Consider the following 20,580-nt stretch of genomic DNA (forward strand, 5'->3'; position numbering starts at 1 on the left):
ACATGAGCCCCCCTCCCAATGCTCCTCACTTTAAAAAGGGCCACGGATGCCCCTGAAGTCTATGTCACGGACATTCAGACGTCCTGGAGCCCAGGAAAGGAACCACTGGTTTCAGCAGAGAGGAAGTTTCTGCCCAGCTGTCCTGCTGTTGCTGCCCACACCCCATTGATGTCCCTGTCCCAGTTCCTGGGACTTGTGACTACCGACTTACACAGGCAAAGGGGCTCTGTGGAAGCAATTAAGCATCTTGGTGATGGCAAGATTGTCCTCTATTATCTGGGGACCCCCCCCTTCCTTCAGTCCTGCAGCATCTCTCCCACCACATGCATCAAACAGGTTAAAGGAACAGCCACGGTAGACTCATCTATTATATCCCTCAGCTTTAGCAACACATGCCCTGAAACGTACTTCTTCCTCTAACAGCCCCGGCCTAACCCCTCATCCCAGGAGGCGGCTTTCTTTGCGTTAACACAGCAGTGTGGTGTGGGGTGTGCCCGGGAGGCCTCTGCTGTCCAAGCTCCTCTCACCCAGCATATGGCAAAGGTCTGATTCTGGTCTGTGCATTCATAGGTTCCCTCCAGCCTCAAGGATCTCTCCTCTAGTTTGCTAACCCCTACCCCCATAAGGGGGAACAGTATGCATGTCCTTGCTCACAGATAGCATTTAACTTTAAGGCTTACAAAAATCTGCAGAAATAGTTTATGAACTGGGAAACCCGGCAACAGCGACACAAATAAGAGGTCAGAGGAGGGAAAAGAGAATAAAGATCTGATCAGGGCCCCACGTATCAATCACATCCTGAATGAGTAAGAGCCAAAGTGGGCACAGAAGGTTTCCCAGAAGAGGTGGGGGTTTTGCTGGGCCTGACGGTGGTAATCCAGCAAAGTCATTTTAGAAGGGGGTGCAAAAGCTGTTTGGAACTCAGCAAGGCTCCCCTTGTTAGGAAGGAACCAGAATGTTCCAATGTTTCAATGTCTGCCTTTTTATATTCAGACCCCACTGTGCCTGGATCTCCTGGGGCGACACAGCAAGTCCCTACAGAGGGCCAGATCAGAGAGAGCATTCCTGAACTTGACGTTGAAATCCTCCTTTTGCAAGTTATTAGCTGCTGACTCTGGGCAAATGATTAGCATCCCCCCACTCCCCATTCCCTCGCTGTGCCTCAGTTTCTTCATCTGTAAAAACAAAACAAAACAAAAAACAAAACAAAACAAATGATGCTGCTTTCTTAGCAAGGAGGCTGCACTAGTGAAATGAGCCCAGTACCTGGGATGTCTACCAGAAGCGGTCAGTGGATGCTTCCTGAGACACAGGACTGATGTGGAGTTAGAGTCGGAGGGACTAAATAAAGATAATTAAATGATTACTTCCTTAGGATTTTTTGCTCTGAAAAAAATGACATGGTATTTTCTATCAGTGCCAAACCCAAGTGTCTCTAGGAGAAAGGTTTTATTCCTCTCTGAAGAAAGCAACTAAGGCAGAACTAAATGAAATCCCCCCCCCCCACACACACCCACCACCCACTTCCTCGGTGAGTCACTGCCAGAGCCGGGATAATGCCGTGTCCTCCCGGTGATCCCTTATTCCTCCAGCTGAGTGGGCAGAGGAGAGTGGTGATTTACTAAGTGGCCATTCCCACATGGAGACATCATTGGGGCAGAGCGGTAATGACAAGCATTTTAGGGTCCTAAGTCTGGGGTTCCATTCCTGGCTCTACCAGTGATTAGCCATGGGGCTTCCATTGTGAAAGTGTGGTAGGCAGAATAATGGCCCCCCAAAACAGGGACATTCTGGTCCCTGAAACCTGTATCATAAAGGGACTCTGTGGAAAAGGTTAACTAAGGATCTTGAGCTGGAAGATTACCCTGCATTTTCTTGGTGGGCTCAGGGTCATCACCAGGGTCTTTAGAAGAGGGAGTCTGGAAGGTCTGAGTCAGAGAGATCTGAACATGGTACACTGATGGCTTTCAAGGAGGGAAAGGGCTACCAGTAAGAAATGCAGGTAGCTTCTAGAAACTAGAAAGGCGAGGAAATGCATTCTCTCCTGGAGCCTCCAGAAGGAAGCCACCCTGAGGAAACCCTGATTTCAGACTTCTGACCTCCACAACCATAGGAAGATGTATTTGTTTTATTTTCAGCCACCAAGTTCATGGTACTTTGTTACCACAACAGGGACCTAATACAGGAAATGAACCTCTCTGGGCCTCACAGGGCAGCCTGCAAGTGAGAAGTCCGCTTACCTTCAGCAGAGGCGGCACGGGAGACTTCTGGGGTAGCAGCTCATTGAAAAGAATGACAAGTTAAAAAACTGTTTCAAAAAGGACAAAGGATGTCCCAAAGGGGGCAGGGGAAAGGGTGCTGTTTCTATCAGAAGAAAAGGGAACAAGTGGAAAAACTGTCCTCTCTGCACTATAGAAGGATCAGACGCTCCCTGCCCCCTCTGTTGTCTGAAGCTAATGCCTTGGCCCATGTTTTGAATGGACCCAGATTTAACTTCTAGAGGTGAACGAGTGAGACGTGGAGAGGTCAATGCCTTTGAACGAAGCTTCTCAAGGGGAGGGTGCACGCCACACCACACAAGGCCACGAGGGGAAGTACCAGGGTCCATTAGGAGGGAGAAGGAACAAAGCAGGAAGCAGAATCCAAGTACTTCAAGGTGGTTTCATGGGAAGGAAAGGACGGGGTTGAGTGGACTTAGGATTGCACAGTTTGAATAGTTCCCAGGGGCTCAAGGCTGTCACGGTGGTCTCCAGGTGTAGGGGACCTGGTCCTGGGGTGATTTAGGGCAGGGGAAATACTGGCTTGGAGTGGGAGTTTGATACAGGAGGTGGTCAGGTGTTGGCTTTGGATCGGCTGGTTTGCGTGTCAAAGGCAAAGTAGCAGATAAGTTGGTCGCTATCTCTAGGAGTTAAGCTAGCCCTGGAAAGGGCAATGTGTCTCCAGCCAGCAAGACCTCCAAGATGTCAAAACATCATAAAAGACAGAAAATAAACAACATGACTAATCAATGCAGTCACGGCCTCCAGGATGGCTTCTGTCTTCCTGACCCTGTATCTCCCTCTCCTGACACACCTGCCTCTCAGCCTTCCTGAAGATGGCTTCTCTCTTGCCCCACCTGCTAGTTCTACCTCTTTCACCTGGGAAATACCCCACCAGCCCTCAGACCCCGGCACAAGGCACTTCCCAAGCCAGCATGTCTCCCTCATGCTCGGTTCAGGTGGCACCTGTCCGGCCCCACGTGAGCCCATGGCACCCTGCCCGGGGGACCCAAGACAACAGACCTGGGGCTTCACTTACCTCTGCATTCTGGCACCCTGCTCGCCCTCAATGACGTGTGACCTTGGGAAAGTGACTACTTTCCATAGTCAAAAGTCCTCATCTGCAAGGATGAGGGTGAAAATGCCCAGCTACCTTGGAGGGCTTGGGGGAAGATTAAATCAGACACAGAAAAGGTCTGGTCTGTGCAGGTACTTAGCAGATGTTCCAGAATGGCAGCTGCCGCCTTTAACCTCTCACAGGAGGTCCGAGACTCAGGCTAAGCTGGCCAGCCCCTTCCACTTGAGCACACAGTTGCCTTGGAGCACACAGCAGATCCAGGAACGTGGCCCTGCCAGCTTGACAGTGGTGACAAAAGGAGCCTGGCTCAAGGTCACCAACAGTGCAGCCGCTGCAGGTGGACGAAATGTTCGACCCACAAAGTGGGGGGACCCCATGTCACAGAGTCTTAGAAACTCTTCTCTCCCCTGACATCTGAGGTTTATGGGGGGAAACTGGGAGATGATAAAGGAGTGGAAAAAACCAACAAAGAACAATCCAAAGTGACAGGAAAGGTTCCATTATGCAGAGGAGTCTGACGAGCATGCTTCTGTCACTGAAGAGAATCTCAAAGGCTCTCCCATGGCTGCTCTCGGCTGTGGGAGATGAGCAAGCCAGCACCGATCGGCTCCCCGGGGGCTCTCTGCCGGGGGCTCTCTGTTCTCATCTGTGCAGGAGGTGGGGGGTGGGGGGTGGGTCCTGCCCCGAACAGCTGCTGAATTCCTGCTGAAGACCACCCCTGGAGGAATCCTTGTGAAACGAATCCAGGGAGAGCCAGGGTCATCTGATCACTTCGGACGCATCTGGTTACAAGCAGCCTGCGCACCGGCCACTTGAAGCAACTGAACACGCCTGCCCGTTGACATCTGGGACTGCAGCAAAAAATTCCAGCCCACCAGAATCAGACTAAAGTTTGCAACTAATATCAGGGCAGGTGATATGCACACTTTTCAATTACTGCTATGTAAACTTGCCATATGTATATGGGCATTTTCACTGTGGGAAAAGATCCATTCGAGTCTTATCCTTTCTTTTGGATCCCAGGCTCTCTCACAGACCCTCAGTCCCTCCAAGCTGTGGCAGAAGACCGCCGTGGGCCCACCCCATTCCTTCTTGAAAATTTCCTCCCTTGGCTGCAAATATACTATCTTGGTTCTTAGTCTCTCCTTCTGACACTGCTTCAAGTCCTTATGTTTCTGCTGTCATCTTTGTTTTTTCTTTCCTAGAAAGGACATCTAATTTTCCAGCTTCAATGATTACCTCTTAGAAGCACCTCCACGTCCCCACCTGCTACGGAGCCAACCACCGTCTTCAAACCCTGCTGTGCCTTAGTCCCACCTGGACACTGAACTATTAAATCCAACCAGGGCACGGAACAGTTCCCTACCCCGACTTTCACAGGTCTGTCCCTCTGTGTCTCCAGACCTTCAGGATCAAATCACTTCAGTGGTTTTGACACCTGCCTTTTTTTTTTTTTTTTTTTTGGTTATTCCATGAATGAAGTTTGAGTGAAGCTTCCCCTGCAACAGGCATTCTGAGTCTGGGCCCAGGGAAGTATCCAAAACTCCAAGCAAAGCTCTATGTGTTTTTTCAGCAGAAGGAGAACGCAACTTTCAACAGCTTCTCAAAAGGCTCAGTTATGTAACTCAATGGATTAATCAGTCACTTTATGGTGCTTATTCTTATTTTCACAAACATGTGATGTTATCTATTCTCTTTTTCGCCTTCCCGAATAGAGGCCCCTATCAGATGGTCATTAGATTATTATAATGGGTCCTTTCATTCCTCCAATGTGTCCTACGACTGGCAGAATAACCTCTCCTTGGTTTACGCATGGAAAATGGCATCCACTGTCCACCAGGTCGTATCCCCAACCTGGTATGTGTTATAAAGCAGCCACAAAACGTATCATATGATGCTTAACTCCGCCAACCTTGTCTCTCTGTCCACCAGCAGACCAGAGCACAGTAAGGCTGTTCTGGAGGAAGGCAGAGGGGAGCACAGTAAAGGGGAACCGAGGGTGAGCTCTGCCACCTGTTAACTGAGTAACCCAGAGTCCTTTCTCTTTCCCGAACGTGTGTTACCTTAACTGGAAAATGGGAATACGTGCAGTCAGACCGGCTTGGGCTCATGCGTGTGTTTGAAAAATAAAATGGTGCTAAATCGATCCAAGCCCTGGAATTAGCTCTTCCTCCCGGGCAGCATTCCTTTTGGTCTGTTTCTTGCTGATCTGGGTTAGTATCATCAGGAATGCCTGCCTGCCTGGGTCCTTCTCTGCAACTTAGATCCCATCCGTAGTTTTAGGCTTTTCAGAGCTTTCGCCCCCTGCCCCAATTTCTGCCTTCACAAAACACTACTTGAGTTATCAGGATTGCAACATTAAGTCCTTGATGATACACAGGCTCCTGCTCTTGGCTTGTTGGTTTGAACTACCAGCAGAGTGCCGTGATAACGACACGTTACAGTTACGGCTACCAGCCATTCAGCGTTCCTGCCACGACAATCCAGGGAAGAAGGGGCGTTTCTTATCTCCGTTTTTCAAAGGAGGAAACTGAGGCTCAGCAAGTTTAGACCCGGATCAAACCCAGGCAACTACGCCAAAGTTCGAGTCCTTAATGCACTATGTTATCTTGTTTTCCATCTTTTTTTTGGATTTCCTAGATCTGTCTTCTCAATAAGCCTGCCACTTTCTTGAGGGTGGGGACTGAAGAGTTCACTTCTTTTGTATTCTGTATACTCAAGGCACTGGTAGAAGCATGTTGTGTGCTATGTAAATATTGTGTTTCCGAATGCCAGGTATATGAGAGGTACAATATGCTGTTCTTAAGTCATTTGCTCGTGTCATATGCCTCCCTCCTGTTGTTTTGGGTGTTTCCATGGAAAGTCCTTATACAGACCAAGAAAAGAACCAATTTGAGAATCCAAGTTATATGGCCAGTGACAATAATAGAGAGAAATAATTCTGTTTATAATCTGTAATCTTATGGTAGGTTGCTAAATTTAACATGTCTGCAAATAAATCTGTGGACAAAGTGTGAAGCCTAGATTATTAACAAGCGTTTGCAGTATCTTTATTTATCCTATCTAGCAGCTATGAGGGGCTGGTGACAGAACCTTTAGCACAGAAACTGCTGAGTCTTAAAGAAGAAAAAAAATTAATAGTTACCATATTCCCGGGAGAAATCTCATTAATTCAAAAGGCAATGATTTTTTGAGATCAAGCCTCCAAGAGATGGTTCCAAGCAGGTCGCTAATGGCAGTACGTGTCTTTCACGTTTTTCTCCATTACAACCCTCACCGCTCTCCGTTCCCCACACCCAGTGTAAAGGAAAGTATAAACATGAATTTGAAATCCACGGAAATAGCCAAAAGGAATTTGCAGATGGCCTAAGATACAGATTAAGCTATACGACAATATAAAATATAAACCGGGTTTTAAAACACCCTATACATTCTAGACTTACTCTCTGCCCCACTGGAGGGGAGAAATGAGGATTCTGGCAGAGCAAAGCTAACAGTCTCATGCACAAAAGATGCTCATTAAACTTCATCATCCTGTCTACTCTAATGATGCTTTTACTTAATAAAAATTCCCCGAGCAGTTGCAAGGATATTAGGCAAGGTCTTTGGTTATGTATCAGAGGTCCGAGCTGTCACGAGCAAGCATGCAGTTCAGGGGGTATGTTCCCTGGGGAAGGAGCAAATCCAGCTTTCACGGAATACATGCAGAGCAAAATCAATAATTCCAACTTGCTTCCCTGCTTAAGCATTTAAGAAAATAGGTAATCCTTTTAAATTAAACTGTGAAGTGCTAAATGGTGCAATTTCCAGAATAAACTAAAAAGCAAGAGGAAACAAGTCTAAGGGCATTTGTAAGTTTCCCAAACAAGCTTCCTTAATAGACTTCATACCTGGACTGCATATTTTTTATGGAGAGAATTCTTTTTTGATTTCATACTTACCACTTGTAGAGATTAAAAAAGAGACATCCAACCACATATGTGTGTGTCTGTAATACACACATATATGTACAGATTTCACCATAAACACAAAGGAAAAATTATTTTCGTATGTGCAATTCACCCTCTTCAAAAATTACACTTAAAAAACACTACTATTAAAATTAACTAAATGGAATCTGACTCTCAAAAGCTAAATAATAAAGTAATTATATAATGGATCCCTTAATGCGGACAGCTGGATATTAATACTACATAACCGTGAATTATGTGTTGAGATTATATAACTTACTTTTTAAAATTTTGATTTATTTACTCATTTATTTTTGAGAGAGAGAGTGAGCGAGCAAGGAGCAGAGAGAATCTCACAAGGTGCAGAGAGAGAGGCGGGAGCGAGGGCAAGCGTGTGTGGAGCCTGGAGTGGGGCTTGAGTTTACCCAAAGTGGGGCTTGAACTCACGAACCAGATCATGACCTGAGCTGAAGTTGGGTGCTTGACCTACGGAGCCATCCAGAAGCCCCTATATAATTTCCTTTAGAGTTCACGACCTGCCAAACAGGCCTGACTGGAGAGATCACATCAGTTAGGGCAAGAGTGAGGCACCAAGCAAAATCCTGAATTTAAAGGTAAAAAAGACTGTCCAGCTAGGTGTTCGATGTAACATGGACACAAAATGAATCAAAGCATCAACTGGAAAAGTCATTCTGAATATCACCAGCTCAACTCCAATGAGCGTAGACAGTAAACTGACTGATGGCATTAACAAAGCTGGAGAGAGAATCTGTCCCTCAGAAGTGTTGTTTTTGGTCAGCGATACAAACAACGGGATAAATGCTCACAGTGGGCATCTGAGGCGCCTTCTGGAGAAAGGGGAGTTCTGGGCATGCCCGGCCAGGGCTGTCTCTAAGAGGAAGCAGCGAAAACAAACACGGAGCTGCCCCCGCCCTTCACACTCTGAGCCACACCTGTCAGCTCTCTCCCCTCTTCCACTTCTACCCTCCACATTCCCAACCCCCAGCATGTGGGCAAATGGGTAAGGCCCCTGCCCACTTCTGAGGTTTGTACTTGCTATTTACCTGGAATATTCTTCTCTTGGTGTCCCGGAGACAGGCACTATCACCATCTCCGTTTTACAGATGAGGGTGTAGATGCCCAGAGAGATTAAATGCCTCTGAGGTGAATAGCTATGCTGCCTCAGTTTTAGTGTCAAAACACAACTCAGTCACAGGGCGCCTAGATGGCTCAGTCGGTTAAGCATATGACTTCGGCTCAGATCATGATCTCGTGGTCTGTGGGTTCAAGCCTCGCGCTGGGCTCACGGATTCTCGCTCTCTCCTCTCTCTCAGACCCTCTCCCGCTCATGCTTTCTCTCTCTCTCCAGATAAATGAATAAATTTTAAAAATAAAAACATGACTCAGTCTGAAACCTTTCCCTTTTTCTGGGGGACAGTGACTATTCATACATGAGCCTATGGCTAATTTAAGCCAACTGGAGAAAGACAAGGTTTTCCCTCAAACTGCCATGGAGAAAAGTCCTTTGTTTTCTACTTATTTCAGTTAGGAGCCCAGAGCTACTGTCAGACCTGCTGACATCTTGTGAAGAGAGCATTCCTGGGAGAGAAAGCAGCCCAGACAAAGCAGAACTGGAAGACGGAGAGACATGGGTCTGATGACATCGAGCCCTCGCACCACGGCAGGCCTGAAGTTTACCATTATCGCTGATTATTTTTAGTAGAAAATGACCAAATAATCGCCATTCCTCTTAGTTTTGTGTTTCTTGCAATCAAAGGGACGCTGAGTCCTGAAGGACACATCGGTCTCACCTGCTTCAAATGCGAAATCCTAGGGGAGGTCCTTTTGCCCACAATATCCACCACATTCTTTTCCTTCATCTCAAGAGTCGCAATATAATTATTTTATTTATCTGACTGTTTGTTCTTCCCAGCCTCCCTTAACAGAAGGTTAACTGTGGGAGAGTAGGAACCCTTCTGTCTTGTTTGGTATCCTGTGTGACTGGTACACCACGGGCATGAAATGAACACTTGTTGACGGAGCGAATAAAAGCATACATCATCGCACTTACTAGAGTATACTCAAAGTATCTATGTGGGCTTCCTCCCAACTGGATTATCAGTGCCTCTGAAACAGGGACTGTCTTAATCATTTTGTTTCTCTAGGGCCCACCAGCCACTAGTCACCTAATACATATTTAATGGCAGACTGAAAGAGTATCTTAGCCAACGCATACGTTTCCCAATGTCCTCAGTTCCATGCTCCTCGGGCTGAGTATACATCAGCTTCCCACTGAGAGCTGACTACTGAAAGAATATGTGCTATGCAGACCGAGGCAAGTGTTCTGGCCTTTGGAAGCAGCTACCCTCTGTTAAGGAATCTTGGTTTGTACATCAGTTTCCTATGTGTTTTCCTCTGTTTCTGGAGCATTTCTGAGGCTGGAAGGCTGACAGTGCGGCTGCAAGTTCAGTAAGCGCATCACCGCGCAATTCTGTGCGGCCTCTTGGGACCCCAGTCTGCCACCCTCTTGTGGATACTCTCTTCCATAGCACTGTGGCCAGGGTCTGCCATAAATTCCTTTAAAGCACGGTGGACTTTTATTGAATACTAATCCTACCTGATATTAGTAAGAACTCACCGAAGATAGTAACTTTATAAAAAAGAATTAAGCTGAAATGAAAATGATGAAACCAGTGGGTTCCCCCCTGCTTTTCCTTTGGAAAAATTAAAAATCGGAATAAATTTTTATGGTCATGGAAAGGTAAGAGTCTTTGTGGCCACACGTGGTTCCTTCCCGAATGGCTCAAGGTTGTTCGCGACCTCTCACATGATTAAGCTCGTGAGTGAGCACAATAGCAAAACTCATCTAGCACTTACTGTACGTTAGCATTTCTTCAACAGGCTTCTGTGGCATTTTCCATCTAGCAACTCGCGTAAGCTTTAAGCAGTATCACATGAATGACAGAAGCCAGGTGACTCCAAATATAAGTGATATGACAAATGAAGAACTAATGGCACAGGACTAGGAACACTAGTGTTTAAACAGAAGCTTTGCTTTTTCTTTTTTCCATCTTTCAGACAAGGAAAAACGGTAAAAGCAGATTGAGAGGTTATTATTTACCGTCCCCCCCCCCCCCGCCCTTTTCTTTGTGGCTAACAATTTGGACTCTCTGTTCCTGAGACTGTTCCTTCCTCAGTTTCTCTCTGTCCAGCTGGCTTGGTGATTTGGCCATGGCAGGGGACTCATGGCCAAGTCCACGGAAAGCTAGCCATCTCTTTAAATTTAAGTACAAGCCGTGCTCGCTTCGGCAGCACATATACTAAATTTAAGTACAAGCCTATAGGTTCCAGATACAGGGCAAAGAACACTGAACTAGATTCACAAGTCTTTGGAATTAATCTTGTTATCTGGGTAATCTGTTTCCCCAGATGGAAGATGGGGTGTTTGGACCTAAATAGGGGCAGTAACTGTCCAGCCTGGATGCTGCCACACCCCTCACGCAATGACTGAGCACAGCCTGACGGTACCTCAACCCCTGTCCAACTTGAACCGTCCAGGCCACGGCTTCAACCCCCTCAGCGTTGGACATCTGAATGGAACTTGCCGACTTTACACGCGAAGCTTGCGTAAGCACTTTGCTTTTATTAACTTGTCTAACCCTTAAGCAAAATTATGTTAAATGAAACCTTACAGGGCTCACATCTCTGAGGTTCCTTTTCTGTTCTGCTCAGATTAAGGCATGATGCTTGCGGTCTGTAGACCGCACTGTATTACTTGCCCCTACTTTCTGTGCGTGGATTTTCTGTGAGGTGACTCATGTTCTGCTCCCAGACAGAGCCAAGACATTAAAATAAAAAACGAAAAGATGAAAACGAAAAAATAAAAACCAGAAAGCATCCATCTACGTACAGGTGGACTTATGCACACAGTGCTTTATCCAGGAGGCTCTCACCGGAGGGATTTCAGGAAGCGGCAGGTACAGACCAGTAAACGCTGCCCAAATGCCCCAGCCCGCTTCCCTGGCGAAGGAGAAAGCCTCAGATAAGCTGAGCTCTCTCTAAAGCGGCAGCCCCCACCCTTGCAACATGGCCTATCCAGGAACTGTGGAACTGTGCTTTTCATCCATTCCTGATACCAATGTTTGAATCACTGGCCATGAATAAGGAAAGACTAGCAGGAGGGGAGGAGACCAGCTTTTGGTGGCTGAGACAAAGTGGTATTTGGGAACAAGCCAACAACTGTCAAAAGAATAACGGAGAAGACACATATGGGAGCTCGACAGGAGACAAGCCTGTAGGTCCCACCCTTCTTTGGTTACACTTTCATGTTTCTGAGTTTTGTGGAGAAAACCTACTCCCAAAAGGAATGGAACATTTAAAAAATACTTTTAGCCCTGATGTATTCATCAGACTTAGTGTGTGTCATCCATTTCCTCCTAGACTTTGTAAATAAGATTTTTAAGAGTCTCGAAGAAATTTATGGTCTTCAAGGGCAAAAAGGTTAAAAATGAAGATGTCTGTGGTTTGTGCTTGATGTTAAAAATTATATCGAAAGAGCCTAAATGTCCATCAACTGATGAATGGATAAAGAAATTGTGGTTTATATACACAATGGAGTACTACGTGGCAATGAGAAAGAATGAAATATGGCCCTTTGTAGCAACATGGATGGAACTGGAGAGTGTGATGCTAAGTGAAATAAGCCATACAGAGAAAGACAGATACCATATGGTTTCACTCTTAAGTGGATCCTGAGAAACTTAACAGAAACCCATGGGGGAGGGGAAGGAAAAAAAAAAGAGGTTAGAGTGGAAGAGAGCCAAAGCATAAGAGACTCTTAAAAAATGAGAACAAACTGAGGGCTGATGGGGGGTGGGAGGGAGGGGAGGGTGGTGATGGGTATTGAAGAGGGCATCTTTTGGGATGAGCACTGGGTGTTGTATGGAAACCAATTTGACAATAAATTTCATATATTAAAAAAAAAAATATCAAGGATCCATCCATGTACTAGCAATGAATCTGAGTGGGGACCCCAGGAACCTATCAAGAGGAGGAGAGGACTCTGTCTCGGGGCTCAGGTTTTAGTTGTTTGATGCCCTCGACAGGCCTTGTAGACTCAGAGCAAAACTGTGGCCGTGGGCGGGGAGGGGAGAGCTCACGCTTGTCACAACAGACCTCATCCAAGAACCTCAAGTGTTTCATCTAGGAATCTCACCCACAAAACACTCCTGGAAGGTGTGAGAGCATTCTAAATGCAGATGGTGAAAGTCAAAGCAGGAGGTGGAGATGCCAGAGGACCAGGGTATCTGTGGGATACCGCCCAGGGCTGCTCTTTTCTTACGCTTTCCAGGACATCCAGCGGTTGTGGCCACGGTGTGGCCAACAGGATGACACTTGGGCAAAAAATGACAAAGGAAGGGGGGCACAGGAGTTATTTCAAATACTGACAAACTGTCTGCAACAATTGAATCAAACTGACCTATGTTCTCAGGGAAAAATACCCCTGAATACCTGCTATTCAATAGCTATTCAAGATGTCTGCTCAGGACACCTGGGTGGCTCAGTGGGTTAAGCATCTGACTCCTGCATTAGGCTCAGGTCATGATCTCATGGTTCATAAGATCGAGCCCGGCGTGGGGCTCTGAGCTAATGGTGTGGAGCCTACTTGGGATTCTCTCTCTCTCTCTGCCCCTCCCCACTTGTGCATTATCTCAAAAAAAAAAAAAAAAAAAAAAAAAAGATTTCTATCCAATATATTTCCTCCAGAATGGCAAAAGCCCCTTTTAGTCAGTACTTACTATACTGAATACCTAGTGATTCCCCTCATCAATATTTCGGAACGTTATTTTTAAAATCTTATTTTTAAAACACATATTAGTACTTCTAATTTGTAGACACATACTCTATACTTTCATATATCTATAGACTAGCTCTGTCCGAAATATAAAATCCATACAGATAACTTTCACTTTTCTAGTAGCCACATTAAAAAAATAAAAGTAAACAAATGAAATCAGAACTTTGATATACTTTTTAACCCAATATATCTAAAATATGATTTCAACATATAATCAATATAAATGTGAGTAATGACCTATTTTATCCTTAATTTACAGACAAAAGACTTAGCAAATCTATCATATAAGTTTAATGATTTTTTTTTTTTTTTTTTTTTTGCCCTAAGTGTCTTTGAAACCTGGTGAGGATTTCACAGCACATCCTAATCAGACAGGTTAACAATTCAAGAGCTCAAGAGCTGCATACTGTTTGTGGTCACATGCTGCACAACAGAGACAGACCATGTGAATATGGTGGGGTCAAGCCTTTCTTGTACTAGATGAAAGGCATTGTGAAAGCTGATGGGACTCTTTCTTGGTGCTTGGTTAGTTTTTGCACTTCAGCAAAAGGAAGGATGGACACACACACACACACACAGAGTACTTTTTAAAAAAGTAATTCCACTTAGCTAGTAGGTTCTTCCCTGTTTTTAATTGCTTACAACAGTTAAGAGTATGAGTCTTCAGGCCAATACAAGTAAGTCCTAAAGCCCATGAACACTACTTGGCTGGAGAAAAGCATAGTTGGGCCTTCTCTTTCCCAAAAGCAACAACACATAAAAACGGCTTTAGGAGCCAAAGGTCCTGAGCTCACAGCTGACCAGGCTGCACTTTCCACAAGGCCTTCCCTAGCAGGGGCTCAAAAAGAAGCAGGTGTAGGTCATGTGGACTCACGAGTTTTGCCATTTCCCAAGCAAGCCAGGCTTCCTCACTCAGCTGCTTCTTGTGAAGTGGCAAATACCAAGTCTAGACTCCGGCTCAGTCTCCATGTCCGTCTCTGATCTCTGGGCCAGGGAGTCTGGAGGGTGGGTCTACAGAAGCTCACTGCAGATGTCCACGAGGCACGGCATCCGAGTCATGGCTGTGCTTACAAGAGACTGGGGACAAATGTTCAATGTGCTGGCTCTCCCATGGCTGACAGTAGTTTTAAATTCTCCATTCCTCACCAGGATATTTTTTCTATGGAACTCAGAAATAAGAAATTGAAACCTAAAGGAAGGGTGAGAGCCAAAGACTTGTCTACTATGGCGCTCCCAGACATGCCTTTGTCGTTCTTTTGACAATTGTTGACTTGTTGCCAAACGCCACTTGGCTTCTTTCCACCCAACAATACAGTCCCCTTACCCACTAGCCTCTTTGGGTTCCCTTGCCCTGCTCGTGTCTCCCATATTACTGGGGCCTGTCATCATTGTCTTTGGCTAACACTGATGGTGACCGCCTCTTATGGGGGGCACTTTGAAACTGCCCACAGTGAACAGTGTAATACTGGCTAGATATAAAAGTTCCAGACAGAATTAGTGGCTGTGTAGCTTGAACTATTCTAAGCCCAGTTCTTCAATCTATAAAATAGGAATTTTAATCAGACCTACACTGCCTACAATTGTGAGGCATGAATGAAGCAATCATCCAAAAAGCTTATCACCGTGTCTCACCACCCACTAAGCATGAACTATTTTTTTCATTACAACTACTCTTAAGAGAGGTTAGGTCAGTTTTTCAGGATTTCTAGCAAACGAAAAAGGAAGGGCCCAAGTCCCGATGTGTCTGATTTCAAAATCCAGCCAGCTTTTCCAGAAATAGAGAAAGTGAGTGACAAAGAGCCCAAGAGAGTCCAAGACAGTGCACGCAGGAGAGGGAGAGAAAGCAAGAGAAAGGGTAGCTCTCTCTGTGCTCAGCATCTGTGAGGAAGTTAAAACACCTGGCAGACATCAGTCCTGGTTTTGAAGTTCATCTATAACAACTGGCAGCTGGGTAACCTTGGCCAACTTACCTAACCTCTCTGAACATGCTCTGCCATCTGGGCAGTGGGAATGACACTCATAGTACATACCTCATAGGGTCACTAGGAGGATGAAACCAGTGTTTAGCAGGTACCACACAGGTGCTCAGTAAACCAAGGCTGTTATGCACACTGTGCCCTGAATTGGGATTGCCCATTGTAAGCTTCGTTGAAAGCCAGAGCTGAAAAACGGGGTTGTGTGCTACAAGTTTCACACAAAACACAGTCTTGTCCCAAAGAGATGGTTTTTTAAAATGTCACATGTGTGCTTGAGGAAAAAGGCAAATGGCAGAGAAAATCAGGTGAGGACCTTCAATATAAAATGGCTAACAAGCCTGGTCACTTTCTGACCCTGGTCTTCACTGAGTATTACACAGGGCCATGCTAGTCAAAGAGAAGAGAATCATGGCGAATCTGCCTGCAAGAAGGTTCACGGGCTTTTGCTCTGTCCTGGGTCCTGAATGGGCAGCTTCCCAGGACTAAGTGAAAAAAATGAATAAGGGCATTGAGCACATTGTGGTCCTCCTCTTGCTTCAGCTCTCCCATTCACAGGCTAAGCTATTCTCAGATCTATTCAGATGGGAACCACATTACGTAAGAGTCAATAATCTTTATGGTAACTCTGCAGTGAAAGTGTCATTTGTTGTAATGAACACTGATCATAAGTTAAGCCCCTAGCTACTCTCTCTGTTATTTTTCATTATACTGTTCCTTGCTCTGTTATATTTCAGGAGTACTGAGGGAATTCATCCAACTATGTTCGCTAGTCAGCTCTTCGTTACTCAGATTACATTCTGCTAAGATGCAACGAAGCAATTTGCAAACACACGGATTCTCAAGGAAATGCATCAGACGCTGGTTATATGTTCTCCTTGCCAATGCCAGCGGGCACCCGCCCCTCCCTGGTTATTTGTCCCCTTAATTTGCTATTTTCCTCTCTATTTATCTTCCACTCAATTCACAGTATGGTTCTTTGGACCCAAATCTGAGAGACTATTAAACTGTTTCTGGGTAGTTTTTCCTTCGGTAATGACTCTTTGTTCAATTCCACACCCAGAATAATGTTTCCCAAATCATCATCGCCTTTCATGTAGCCCTCACTTGCAAACACCACTCTGCTTACATTACAGTCATTCCCCCCTCCGGCTGCTTTAAAGGGCACTAACTCCAAAAGGCACACCAGTGAGGGAAAGCTGGAGGTTTTCCATTTCTTAAAAGCCCAGTATGAAAAATTCATTTTGCATGGTGTATATTAAGCTCGAGAGTGGAATTTCCATATGCCTCTGTGCTTCGTGCTCTTGGACGTGCTTACGGGTAGGCTGGGAGTCCTCAGAGGGACCACGTCATTGCCATACCTCAGAGGTCCCCAGCATAATGGCTTAGAGACCAGGTGGGCTGGACCTCTGGCCACAAACACTTGCAGGTTTCACCACTCTTACTGAGTCTGAGGCTTCCGTCCATTCCCAGCTAATACTGGGCATCTCCACTTTTTCTGTGGCCATCAGGTTTGATCGTGTTTGCCATGGTGCCAGGCAATTTAATTTAAAATATTAACAATAAAAAAAATGGCACCTGCAGACACCAAAGTTCTGGGTTTGCCACCCTGGATATCTTTTTAGGGCAGACTTGGCTGGGGATGTTCCCTTTTCAGAGAAATCTAGCTCAATGAATTGAAATGGATTCAGACAGGCAGGCTACAGTAATGCCATATTCTCTTTTACTGTACTTTTCTCCGGATACACAGCAGACAAAAGCTGAGGAGAAGCTTTTATTAAAATGTCTACAGCTCTTTAGAAACATTAAAAAATTTTCCCCCAGACATGATACAGTGCTTCTGGTGAATGCAGAAGGCTATCTATTCATGCATATGAAGATAACGTGTACTGCAAACCAGTATCTAACAATCCCGTGCCAGGTGGTACTCCTTGGGAATTTTGTGGTTGTGGGGAGGGTGGGCATAGAATCAAGGCCACAAAATAAGAGTTCAAGAGAAGGGTAAGGAGGCTAATTTCTTTAAAGGTGAGGTGAGCCATATGGACTCTAACATAACGAACAAAAAGGACAAAATTGGTAAACGAAGTTCCCCTCTACTTAAGGGAAATAATCGTGCTGAGTAGTTAATTAACCAAAATCTCAATTTCACATTAGGTGTAACACATGGAAACAGTAAACAAGCAAAAGCATCAGAAAATTTTAGCAGATATAAATTAGGAAACAGCTAGCATTTGACAAGTATAACTATATGCAGAAGCTAAAAAGAAAGCTTGCTTACAATGGTACAGATTTACCCCACGTTCAAGAAGAATCATTAAGGAATCTATAGGCAAACAACCTGTCTGAGGCTCATTTTACTCGTACATGAAAGAGGCATTCTCTGTGCCACCTAATAGGGTTAGTTATGAGGACCTAATGTCAGGTACTCAGCACCTTAATATGGTTCCCCTTGAACATTAAGGGAATAACTACTATCCCAATGGCCCAAAGTACATGTATTTGTTGTCAAATACTAAGAAATTAAAAGTGAATGGGAACGCATAGATGGAAGGATGCTTAAGTAAATACGTGAGGTAACAGTACTGTCATTTAAAAAATGTTCTAGGGGTGCCTGGGTGGCTCGGTCCGTTAAGCATCCAAGTTCAGCTCAGGTCATGATCTTGCGGTTCGTGGGTTCCAGCCCCCCATTGGGCTCTGTGCTGACAGCTCAGAGCCTGGAGCCTGCTTCCAATTCTGCGTCTCCCTCCTTCTCTGCCCCTCCCCTGCTCATGCTCTGTCTCTCTGTGGCTCCAAGCCAATAACTGTTAAACATTTTTTTTTTGAAAAAAATAATAAAAAATGTTCTATACATTCTGCCGGCAAACAACTATCACCGTGGCTTATGTAGCAGTACCAGTCATGTTTCTACTCCAGTCTCGTCAATTTGGTCCAGTTACAAGTCTTCACTAGTGAAAAAGTTGATGGTGACATGGTCCATAATGAATTACCCTTCTGTGACAGCAACATGAATGGCCGCTGTCACAAAAAGTGAACTGATCTAGGCATGCGGCAAGTTCCTCACCCTTTCTTTTTACAGGTAAGGTCGAATCTCATCCCAGAGGCATTCATATTAAAAACCAGTCACAACAGAGGGAGCGGCCCCACCGCCTGCTTCCCATCAGGACGTATTTTGGCTGTGTACCCCAAGGAAGCAGCCTGCATGCTTCCTTCAACAAAAAAGTAGCTTCCTTCAGCTGTCTGCCCCAAGGGACAGCAAATCAGCTCTGAAAGACTGCTGACCCCAGACCCCAGGACACACGTACATTTATCTGTAATGTGCAGGATATGGACGTTTCTTGGCTGGAATTGTAGAGAAAAAGTAACCGTGACAGTAATCTAAACTGTATCTGCCTTCATTTTTAACTTACAAATTTCACTTTTAAAACAAATAGAATATATTACAACCCATTTAGAAAATCAGAACAGGGTTGGGTGCCTGGGTGGCTCAGTCGGTTAAGCATCTGACTTTGGCTCAGGTCATGATCTCATGGTTCATGGGTTCGGGCCGCGCATAGGGCTCTGTGCTGACAGCTCAGAGCCTGGAGCCTGCTTTGGACTCTGTGTCTTCCTCTCTCTCTGCCCCTCCCAGACTCATGCTTTCTTTCTCTCTCTCTCTCTCAAAAATAAACATTAAAAAAAAAAAAAAAGGAATTCAGAACAGGTTGAAAAGAAAACAGCCAGAAGTCTCTCACTTAAACATAAATTCTACTAGCATTTTTTTTGTGAATATTTTTTAAGTTTTCTTCCAGAGTATATATGTTTTAATAGTAATCATCATGGTTTATATTATAGTTAGGTTTTTATTTTTTTTTGAAGATTTTTTGAATAATTTCTACACGCAACATGGGACTCGAACTCATAACCCTAAGATAAGGAGGCACGTGCTCTGCCGGCTGAGGCAGACAGGTGCCCTTAGATTGAATAATCTTAAATAGATGTTACTGCATTAGTATTTGCCACATCATAAACACAACTATTGACAGGCTACCCGTGAATCCATACTGTACGTCATAACTGAAGCAAACATTTCTTTGTTTTGGGGACAGACTGCTTCCAATATTGTTTTTAACAGAATTGCATCTTTAGCAGTGTGGCTTTGGGCAAATCATGTAACCCAGCCAAGCTTCAGTTTTCTCAGTGAAAACAAACAAACAAAACAAAACAAAAAACAGGAATAAATGATATTAACCAGCATCATTCAAGAGAATACATTTAAAACAGTAAGTATCTCCCAAAGACACAGGCCTCCACTGCTGTTAATTACTGGCGGTAACAAATGAAATCATTTCTCACAATGAGCCCATCTGCATCTAAGTCAGAAACACACGAGGGGGGTAAGGGAGATCCAACCTGCTCTTACAGTGAAGGGACCAGGTGCTTCCTGAGCAGGTATCAGAAGAGGCCAGGGCCACTTCCATTTTGGGGGTAGGGAAATTATGGGCACAGTCACAAAAAAACTAAAATGTGGTCACAAAAAGTACAGTATATTTTATATTTTATTTTTTAAAATTTATTTTTGATATATATATATATACACACATATACATATATACATAGAGCGAGAGAGAGAGAGCGCGAGAGTGCGAGCGAGCTAGGGAGGGGCAGAGAGAGAGGGAGACACAGAATCCGAAGCAGGCTCCAGGCTCCGAGCTCTCAGCACAGAGCCTGGTACGGGGCTCGAACCCACAAACTGTGAGATCATGACCGGGGCTGAAGTTGGACGCTCAACCAACTGAGTCACCCAGGTGCCCCAAAAAAGTACAGTATATTTTAAATATACATACTTAGCAAACCGACAATTTAAGACAACAACAACATGACTCATATATAACACAGTGGTACTCAACCAGGCTCGATTTTGCCCCCCACCAGGGCTCTTTTTGGCAGTGTAGAAACATGTTTGGTTGTTGCACCCGGGGGGTGTGTGGCTGGCATCTCCCATCTAGTGGGGGTGTGGTGTGTGTGGCTGGCCGGGGATGCTGCCCAACATCCTATAATGCACAGAACAGTCTCCAAGAACAAAGAATTATCCAGCCCCAAAGTCAATAGTTGAGGTTGAAAAATCCTGGTGTAAACAAAACTTACAAGTCAAATGAAACCAGAGGCCCTTACTGAATATTAAAGCCCGGAAGAAGTGGGTCTGTTTCCCGAACCCCACTCGGCCCCCGAGGACGGAACATCTCCCCCCAAGCAATGTCTCCCAAGGGTGTTCTGTGAGATGATTATGTGTGGAGATTCCAGCTTTAATTACTATGTATGTTTATTAATTGTAAGTGATGCCAACTTATCATCTAGAGTACTGCTAAACCATTTCATTTAAAAATAAATTTAAGAATGAGAATGGATTTAAGGAAAAATATCAAACCTGTGACAACAGAGGTGCTACCCGGCTATGGTGAAAGTCACTCCCTTAGACAAAACGGTT

At 45.0% G+C, this 20,580-nt stretch overlaps 1 protein-coding gene across 3 annotated transcripts in view; it reads right to left on the minus strand.

Moving 5' to 3' along the window:
* RSU1 (Ras suppressor protein 1) overlaps positions 1-20,580 on the minus strand; it is a 202,719-nt gene that overhangs the window by 2,303 nt on the left and 179,836 nt on the right. The gene's annotated exons all lie outside the window — the stretch shown is intronic.

Source organism: Lynx rufus, unplaced genomic scaffold (genome assembly GCF_022079265.1).
Source record: "Lynx rufus isolate CCGP_SWC_20201006 ecotype Redwood Valley unplaced genomic scaffold, mLynRuf1.p SCAF_7, whole genome shotgun sequence".
Lineage (NCBI taxonomy): Eukaryota > Metazoa > Chordata > Mammalia > Carnivora > Felidae > Lynx > Lynx rufus.